Source organism: Aquila chrysaetos, chromosome 3, assembly GCF_900496995.4.
Source record: "Aquila chrysaetos chrysaetos chromosome 3, bAquChr1.4, whole genome shotgun sequence".
Lineage (NCBI taxonomy): Eukaryota > Metazoa > Chordata > Aves > Accipitriformes > Accipitridae > Aquila > Aquila chrysaetos.
The window spans coordinates 42,874,292-42,884,007 of record NC_044006.1 but is presented as its reverse complement, the minus strand read 5'-3'; the positions used below and the strand labels follow the sequence as shown (position 1 = coordinate 42,884,007).

Genomic DNA, 9,716 nt, shown 5'->3' with positions numbered 1-9,716 from the left:
CTTTTCTGTCTTTGCTGGATCTTTTTGAAAATCTTGAATGATGTTTTGTGTACAGACATGAAATCATACTGTATACCAAAAAACCCCTAGCTCATTTCTTTGGCACAAAGAACTTCATAAAAAAAAAAAAGAATCTCATTGGATGACGATGATCTTGGATGGTAAGCCAGTGGATACATAAACAAATTATTGTCACAAGATTCCCAAATGGTGATAAACACAGCAAAGAAGCTGATAGTTTATTGTCTGTAATTTAACAGGTGATGAAGACAGCATATTTTAGGGGTTATCAAGTAAAGAAGTAGTCTAGAGTTCCAGCTGTCTGAAGACTGATCATAACAACTGATTATCCAAGTTAGACACTGCTCAACTAAAGTACACAGAACACTGGGCTTGCAGAGTATGTCAGCAATCAGCTCAAAACTTCATTTAAAAAACGTACTGTCTCAAAGTCCTTCACTCAAAGTACTGAACATCAGTTCCCCACAACAATTAAATATAAAAAGGGGAACTAACTCAAAGAAGCTGCTCTTCTCTGGGTACATATGTTCATTTTGTCATTAAAATAGTCATCACAACAGTGACAGGAGAAATCGGAATTCAGACCCAGAATTCTGCAGAGCAGAAGACGAAGAAAAATTTGGCATAGCTGACACCAGCCAGTAGATCATTCCTCCAGTAATAAGCAAATGTGGCAGTGCTGGTGGTGATTACAGGTTTTGTTTTCCACTGGTACACCCACAACTGTAAGGGGACTGAAAACCACATCATCCTCCTTCACACATTTTGTACACTGGAGTGTCTGCTCCTCTAACGCCTCTGCATCAGGGTAGGAGCCCTAGCAAAACCAAAAGACCCTGGAGAAAGACGTTCTACCGTGTTACTTGTAGCACCAGCAGAAAAGTATCACATTAGTAACACTGGTCTCTGCAGTTTTACAGAGAGGAGCATCAGACTTCACAGTAAAAGAAACCCTTTGCTTGAGCAAGATCTGTATTATCAAAGGCAGAGTTCAAATCTCTGAAGAGTCATAAACTCCAGTTCAAGTGAATACTAATCAATCAGCCCAAAAGTATGAGGGCTGGGGCTGACCTACCATACAGTCTTTATGCTCCCTGAATCCTGTGGCTAGACAGTGACTGAGATAATCCCTGGCATAAAGCAACTCGGCTTTGGCACTATTCTAACTTATGCCTGGCTGACCATGATCACTAGCCAGAAATTGCTGGGGCATAAGTCAGCCCTGGCCAGGTCCCTGTCTTCTCTGCCCTAAACTGGGAACAGGGTGAGGCTTGGCTGAAGCACAGTAATTGCCTGTTAAATGGATAAGAGAGATTTACAGTCGTTTTGCCCTGCAGGAATGATGCAAAGCTATCAGATTGAACTGCACCATCAGGGTCCTAATGACCATCCTTGGACGGGGGATTTCTGTTATGAGCAGCATGTGGATGTAAGTAATAAAAAGCCAAAAGGATATGATAATTCCTGCCACAGGGTAAACATCAATTTCTAAATTATTCTCTAAAACAATATATCTCTGTATCTTCCTTGACCTAATGGGTCAAATGGATTAAGCAGTGGGCAAGAAATGGTGTGTGAGCATTTGGGACATGTTCCCTAAAGGGCTTTAATAGCCAAATAGCAGCTGCAGAGGCCAGAATGGAAGACGTTCAAAAGGCTGTGGAGCAGTCAAAGTACTTTGTGTTTAGATATTTCTGTTACAGCCAGAAATGGGCTCTCATGTTTCACAGGTTTGGATTCAAGCTTTGAGTTGAACTGTAATAAGGAACCTCTAAGTTTTGCAGTGAAGCCATTTTCTTTCATTGGCCATGAAGGTAAGGTTCGGATATCATGAAAGGTGCCAGCATAAATCGCTACAACCCTTTCTCCTTAATAGAATAATGTTCAGCCTCCTCAAACACAGGGACTGTAAGAGAAGAAGTCAACAAGATGTTGAGTTGTGAAATACGGGACGAGATGACAGTTATGCGTTTTGTGGCTCTGGTTCAAAAGATTTTCCATTAGAACATCAAAAAAAAAAAACAAAAAACGAGGGGCAAAGGAGAGAGAAAGATCTGGAGTTATTTTTCGGGGAGTGAGGATTTCCTATGCCTGTCAGTTTTTCCGTTGTAGCTGCAGGGGTTTGAACACTGAAAGGGTGGTAGGTCATTACTTAGCTTAGACTCCCTCATGACGCGTTAAGTTTCCTTTCAGTTTAATAAGGAAAAGATAACTGCTTGTGAAGAACATTACCAAAAATATGCTCAATTTGGACTTTTTTACTGAGAAATTGCAGGAGGGCTGTAAGCTTTGGACCCGGGGATGCATAATTCCACATGCTTGTGAAGGTCTCAGCACAGGGTAGCTGCTGTAATTTGAAGAGTAAGTAAAAATAATTCCTAAAAGAATTGTACATGCTGGTTTCCTAAGATGAGGACAGCAAGATCTTATTTACTTGATGCATCTTTATTGGTCAATCTGAGAAAGGTTTTTCGCCTGCTGGCTGGTGTTCCACAATTTCTTTAATTATGCCCATCATATATATCTTTTGATATCTTTGTTTGCATAAAAATCAGCTTATTTGTTATCTGGTAGGAAAGCACAATCTGAACCTGTTAAAATGAAAATCGATACCTAGTGGATTTTCTGTTGAAACTCTACCCCCACATAGTTCTGGCTTTCTCTTCTCCCCAGTGGCTCCCAAAGCAAAAGCCAGTGGGAATTGCAGACAGCTTATTATTAAGGGTTACCATATGTCACACCAGGCTATCATGTATTCTTAAAACAGCATAATTAAGTAGATTACAATCAAACTGTACACTTGGTTTTAAAAATTTTTTGAAAAGTCAGTAAGAGAAGGAAAAAGCAAATGAACACAAGCTGAGGAATGAAGTATTGTTTAGGATATGAACATTTTCTTTTCTGGGCAAATTTTACCCTTAGATATACGATCCAGCTTTAGTGAGAATTGTGAGTGCGAGACTGACTTGATGTTTGCAACTCAAATGCCAGTAAGTCCAAGAGTATCCAAAGGTGAGAGTCTCTGCAAAATCAACCAGAAGCAAAAAGTGAAAGCTAGTCTATTATCACTGTTCAAAACAAATGAAATGTTTAAAGTAAACAGTGATCGGAAGTGCAGGAAAATCAGTTTTTCAGTGTTGTTTCCATCTCAGTGGTCTTGCATGTGATTAGTATCAGGGGAAATTTCCTCCACCTTCCCCTTTGAAATATTTGACTTATCCTTTGCCAGCGCTTCTCGCACTTGGTGACCGAACAGGCAGCGCCAAGTGAAACGCTGGCACGTTCCCTCCTGACTGGGACCGAGGAGAGCCCAGACCTGTCCTGGCAAACACCGACACCAAATCCAGTCAGGGAGTGCGTGTGCTCCGTGGTCCACAGCACGGGGATACACACATGCTCACACGCACACGCTTGCTCTCTCACACAGCAGCGCTCTCCGTCACAAGCGCGGTCGCCCTCACGCACACACACACACACACACACACACACACACGTGCCCTCTCACGCACACCAACTCCCTCCCTGACACACCCATACGCGCTCTCCTTCCCACGCGCAGTCACACACACAGGTGCTCTCTCTCACGCACACGCTCTGACGCGCGCAGTCACACACACGGGCTCTCTCTCCTCACCCCCGCCCCACGCCCTGCTTCTCCCACACACGCTCCCGCACGCTCTCTCGCATGCACTGACACACGCGCTCTCACACTCGCAGCCTCCCGCACGCGCACACTCGGGGGCGGGGCCCGGGCGGGCAGAGGGGCGAGGCAGAGGCAGAGGCGCGCGCGCCCCCTCAGGCGCCCAGCCGTTTGCTCCGGGAGGCGGGGGAGGTGCTCGCGCGCCGCCGCCTCGGAGGCCGCGCGCGCGCAGGGGAGGCGGGTGGCGGGGGAGGAGGAGCGCGAGCGCGTGCTACAGCCACGCCGGCGGCGCGCGCCGAGGCGGGCGCAGAGCGGCAGGGACGGCGGCGGCTGCGGAGCCGGCGGGGGAAGCGGCGGCAGCGCTGGCTCGCGCTCTCCCTCCGCCAACCGCCAGCCCGCGCGCCCGAGTTCGTAGATGGGGCTGAGCGGCGCCCGCTGAGGAGGGGACGGGGAGCGGGAGCCGGTGCCAGCCGGTGAGTTGCGGTACCGGCGAGGAGGTCGCGTGTGCGGGGGGGGGAGGGCTCGTCCGCCCGCTTCTCCCTCCCTTCCAACCGGCGGGGAAATGGTGGTGGGAGGCGGGGTCCCGCGGCGATCCCGGCCGAGCCCCTTGCCCCGGGGCCGGGCGGCCGGAGCGGGGCGCGCTTTCCCGGCGGCTGGAGCTGAAGCGCCGCGTGTGCGTGTGGCGTGAGGGGGGGAGAGCCGCCCGCCCTCAGGTAGCGGTGCCGGGCGGGCCTTCAGGGGAGCGAACATGGCAGCGCCGGAGTCGGGGAAGAGGGATTTTTGCCCCCAGAGCGAGGATTAACCCTCCTCCTCCCGCCTCCGGATGCGTCCCCGGGAGACTCGCTCTTCATCAGCCGCTCCGGATTATCTACCCGCCCACCCTCCTTCCCCCACCCCCTTCCCGGTATTTTCTCTCCTCCTGGAGATTATCAGGTTTCCCGCCCCTCCCTCTCCGGGATCCTCCGCCTCCCCCCTCCTCCGAGGGGATTATCTCCCCCCTTCTCTGACGGATTATCCCCCCGGTTCGCTGCCCCTCTCCCTCCCTCCCCGGTTATGCCCCTCCGCAGCCTCGCCTCTCAGGGATTATCTGCTTTCCCTTCGGGGTGATTCCTCCTCTCTTGATCTCTGCCCCGGCCTTTCCCTGCTTATTTTCCTCCCGAGGAAGTCATCCCTCCCCTTCCGTCTGCCTCTGACTGGGGAAAGGGGAGAAAATGTGGTTGTAATCGGGTGGGCAGGAGTTTCCAGTAGTGCTGTCATCTGCTTGGTCTCTGTACTAGTACTACGGGCAAGTGGATGTAGGTGACAGGAGAGGCACCGAGGATGTACAAAGCTTGTGGCAGAGTTCAGCCTGTGGCGTTGTGCTCCGTATGCAGGAAAATATCTGCACCCTTTCTGTGATGTTGCAGCTGTTGGCGGAGATGCCGGTGAAAGAGAGCCTATCTGGATCAATGCTTTATAAAGACATGCACATGCATGGCTGGGTGGTGAATATCGCACATTAACTAGAAACTGCACTGAAAAAAAGCCAACAGCCTCCTAGTTTCTTTGAGGAAGGTACAACGTACAGTAGTAGCATTATAATATAAGTGGGAAGGTGCATGGATGACATTGCTGCTGTCCAGGGGTCAAAGCTGACTTGGATAGCTTCTGTCGTGGCTTTCAAGGCAGTTGGCTTAGGCTATTGCTCTGTGGTGAGGAGGAAGGAGGCAGGTATCTTTTGCTTAGCCTCTGATGCTTATGTGGTTCATTAACATCAACATGTTGGCAAAGGAAAAATGAGTTTGTTCCTAAAGAGGAGAGATAAGGTTTATCCCGTGTATTTGGCTCCTGTGTAGGTTAGACCATTCTCTTCTCGTTGCTCCTGGCCTTACTGCACATGGGATCGCTGGAGGAGAGTTGCAGATCTTCTGACCATCTTGCAGCACAAGGCCTAGGATTATATCCATTAAACTTCCCTGACTTGGCTTTGAGAGGAGGAGGGGCTGTGAGAAATTGTAGAGAGGCTGGGCAGCTATAAATAGATGTTGGACTAGGGGAGGCTTTGAACAAATCTTAGCATACTGCTTCTGAACAGATAGTGTCTGTTAAACTGGTTGAGTTGACACTAGGATCATAGTGTTTCCTTTTATTTCTGCTGAGGTGGTTGGCTTTTTACACTTTGACATGTGACTGGACCATGCAACATCTGTCACAAAATTCTTCCTGAAAATGCCATAGAGAAAATTCTCATTTAAATAAAGTACTGATAATTGGAGTCTAGTTTGATCTCATTTTAATGTGATTTTTAAAGGACTCTTCAGAGAAATCTCTAATTTCCTCTTCCCTCCCTTGAAATGTTTGGAATTGATGATCTTGCTCTCCTTATTTTGTTCTTGAAGTATTACGCTATACAGATTACCTGAGATCCATATTTCTGTGAAAAATCTGCAGTACTGAGGCATGGTGTCATAATACTGGTACCATTGTTAGTTTTTTATTTTCTCATCTTTTCTACAGGAGACATTTTACTACATTCTTCACTGTTGGGTTTTGGGTGGGTGGGGGTGGGTGGGTGTTGGTGGTTTTTGTGGTTTTTTTATGGAACCTTCAGCATCTAACCAAAAGTGTGTATATTCAGCTGCTTTGAATTCTGGGTGCTTGCATTTGTTTCAGATCCTACGGATCACTGCTGTTTCAGCCTGTCTTGTCAAGAACTACTTAATATGGAAATTATTGACAAATATACTGTACCAGCTATGTGGAATGGTGTCTGTTCTGCTGCTATATTAGTGGACTAACTGTGCATACTAAAAGTCTCTAAAATGATTGAAAAGCTGTTGCAACATATGTGCAATTGGACCTTTCTTGAACTACTTCTTGTTGCTTTTTTTTTTTTCTTTAAACAAATAATGGAAGCTATTAACTGAAATCATGGCTTAATCACATATGGTTTGGTTTTTTTAAAATAAAATAAAAATAAGAAAGGAGGTAGTGAAAACATGCCTGGCTAATATGAAGGAGTCTTAACAAAGGCTAATAGAGAGGGTGAATGTCTGCAGGAACCCTGACTTCTAGGACTTTTCTTATTTAAAGCATAAAATTTTAATCTGATCTTTTTTTCTGAATGACTGTGTATGCAAACCTCAGGGAGGTAGAAAGGAATAGAAATCTAGGCAATATAACTTAATACTTTTGGCATTTTTTATTTGATGTTTAACAACAGTAAAAGCAGGAAAACCAAATAATCTACCAATAATTTGACAGGCTTTATTTTGAGCTGTTAAGGATGTGATCTGAGCTTTGTCCTCAAACACTTGGCTTCTTCAGTCAGAATCAAGTTCCAGCCTGATATTGGGTCCTTGTGTTGGGTATTTCTACATGCAGAAACAAAGGTCCGTGGTCTGGGGAAAACTTTATAGTAGCATAAGGACAGGCAAAAGAGTCTTTAGCATGAGTCTCTTTGTACAGTCAGTCCCTGAATCATTCTGTTTTTCTAAATGTATTCATTTGTAGAAAATGCTTACAGTTTGAATGTAATTTTATAAAAGTTTAGTGTCCTGCTTTAGAACCATGCTTTCTGCTATAGAAAGTGATTTAAAGTTCTGACTTGATGTGACTGTCCCAGGCTCTTCTGAATGCCCTTTCATCTTCTGTGCAGGACACTTGTCTGTAGATCAGTGAATCTTTGCTTATGCTGTAGAAAAGGCAGAGGGATTTCTTTTTATTTAAGAGACAGGTATGCACTTGGGATTGTGATAATGTTTGTGGTAGTACTTTAGGTGTTGCAGTCTCCATCCAAATGTGGAATGAATTATGCTGTCCTAAGATTTGAAAGGATAAAAAAATCATGTAAGTTTAAATAAAATGCCCTGTTGTTTTCTGTGTTTAAGGTAAAAATGGATAAAAATTGACTCATCCTGGTTTGAGGGAATTGACCGAGGTAGTGATCCCCCTACTAGATGAGGAAAGAGTATTTGCTGCAGGAGTACCACAGGATGGACAGATGGGTTCTCAACACTACATACACCTGAACTTGCTTTTTGCTCTTTATTCTTTCTCTCTCTTTTCTTTTTTTTTTGAGCTGGCCTTGAATGAGATGTTCATGTTTGTTTTTTCAAGGAAAAGAGAGCCAATAGAGGAGTTGAGGTGTAGGGAGAAACTCTTAACTCTTCTTAACAAGCCAAAAAAGTTACTGTTATCAGTATGAAGTGCACAGTATATGTTCTGTAAATTCAGTGCTGAGGCAAGCTGGAATGGGTTTGGCCTTGCATATGCGCTAAAAACCTGACTTTTTAGAAACATCCTGCAACTGGAGTGGCACAGACACTATTGGAGTTGTTTGTGTGGAAATACAAAGTAGAATATAATGGCAAGGTTAAGAGCGAGTCTGTGAGGGTGTAAGTGGTTTTGCTGTCCTCCAGAATAGAAGCAGCTCATAAAGTATCCTGGGGAAAAGTGAGTTTAGTTCAGGCTGACATGTGAGAGGCAGGCCGAAATACAGATGTGCTGGTCACAAATACTATTAGAGGAATATAATGGTTTGTTTTCATTGACAGGAAGGTGTCAATGTGACTTTTTTATTGCAGGATAAATAGTAGATGATGATTGTTTCAGAGCTTAAAACTGATCTAAGATTTTATTTAAGTGTGTGCTATCTAGAAGGCAGTGCCAAATAGCTGGACCAGTAGGTGTTATTGGCTAGCTCAGTATACAGTTGTGACTAGTCTTTCTAATCTGAGTTCAACAAAATGTCAGAATAATAGTTCAGGTTTTGGGGGGAGGAGTTAACATCATTTTCAAGTTAACGTATTATCTGATTCCATGGTCATTATAACCATCTGCGGTTGGATCTTTGGTTATACTACAGCAAAACTGTTGTCTTTTGCAGAGGCATAAACAAAGCATTGTGATGTTAATGTGCTATCTTGTGGCTTAAAAATTGCTTTTTTCAGAATAAAGCAAGCCTGAATTACTTAGTTACAGCTCATGTCATTCTTACAAGAATAATGGAGGCAAAAAAGAGAAAAAGACAGATTAGGAGAGGTGTTTTTCCGTATCAAAATATGTACATTCCTATTTTGGGTTAATTAAGAGTCTTTAAAATGATGGTAAGTAATTTCACAACCTGTATTAAATAATAAAACCAAAAATTTGAAAATGGGACATTCTCTACTTTTACTTAATGTTTAATTATTTTCAAGGTCTTTTTGGCTTAAAAAAAAAAAAAAGGTGTTACATCTTGAGAATGCTTCATATTAGCAACTGTTCTGTGGGTTTTACACATCGGTTATTTAAAGAACTTGTTCCAATGTTAGTGTCCAGGTCTCATGAAAGCATGGTGGAAATTAGCAAGATATTGAAATTAGATTACTTCAGATTTGCTGGCAACAAATGTTATTTAAGAAATTACTTGGATATGTTATTTAAGAGTATTGACTAGTTTTGCATTCTGACAAGCAGCTGTTTGAGAGTAGGAACCTCATGAAATCCATGCTGACTGCGGGTAATGTCAGTGGTTTTTGCAAGCTTTTTTGGGGGTGGGAAGGAAACCAATTCTTTGCATCTTACACAAAAATATTGCTCTTACAGCTTTTGCTTACCCAAATCTCAAAGGATCAAATTACTGTTTCAGTTAAATTAACTTCTCCAGTAGGTGGAGACAAAACTGTTGATTTCAAATAAGCTTAAGCCTTTACTTTTTGATTCCAAACATTTTGTCAGGATACTGTTGAAATAATGAAAATTAGAAGGTAAGAAAAACAGTTTAAATTTTTATTTTAAGATAGTTCATTTAAGCCTCTTTTGCTGAGATAGTGTTGGCATTCAAATATTATTTCTGTAGTAAGAGTGGCTACTCAAATAGTTTGGTTTCAGTTTTCTAATTAAGCGTTACCTCCACCCACTGGCCAAATGTGTGTTAGTGAAAAGTGAAAGTGATACCATTTTAAATATCTAAACACATGATGGAGGAAAGTAGATTGACGGTAAATAGGCTGAGGGTAAAACTTTTTCTTAAGACTAATAACACAATGTAGGGGAGCACTCAAGTAAATCTGTAGGGGAATGGAAGAATATA

At 43.8% G+C, this 9,716-nt stretch overlaps 1 protein-coding gene across 3 annotated transcripts in view; it reads left to right on the top strand.

Moving 5' to 3' along the window:
* The first annotated feature begins 3,911 nt into the window (after nt 1-3,911).
* Nucleotides 3,912-9,716, top strand: part of PALS2 (protein associated with LIN7 2, MAGUK family member) — a 61,428-nt gene continuing 55,623 nt past the window's right edge. For 2 of the 3 annotated variants that reach the window (XM_030009449.2, XM_030009448.2), the window contains exon 1: nt 3,913-4,134. The gene's annotated coding sequence lies outside the window, so the exon portion shown is untranslated. Of the gene's footprint in view, nt 4,135-9,716 lie in introns of all 3 variants that reach the window. The other variant, XM_030009451.2, reaches the window with a different exon arrangement.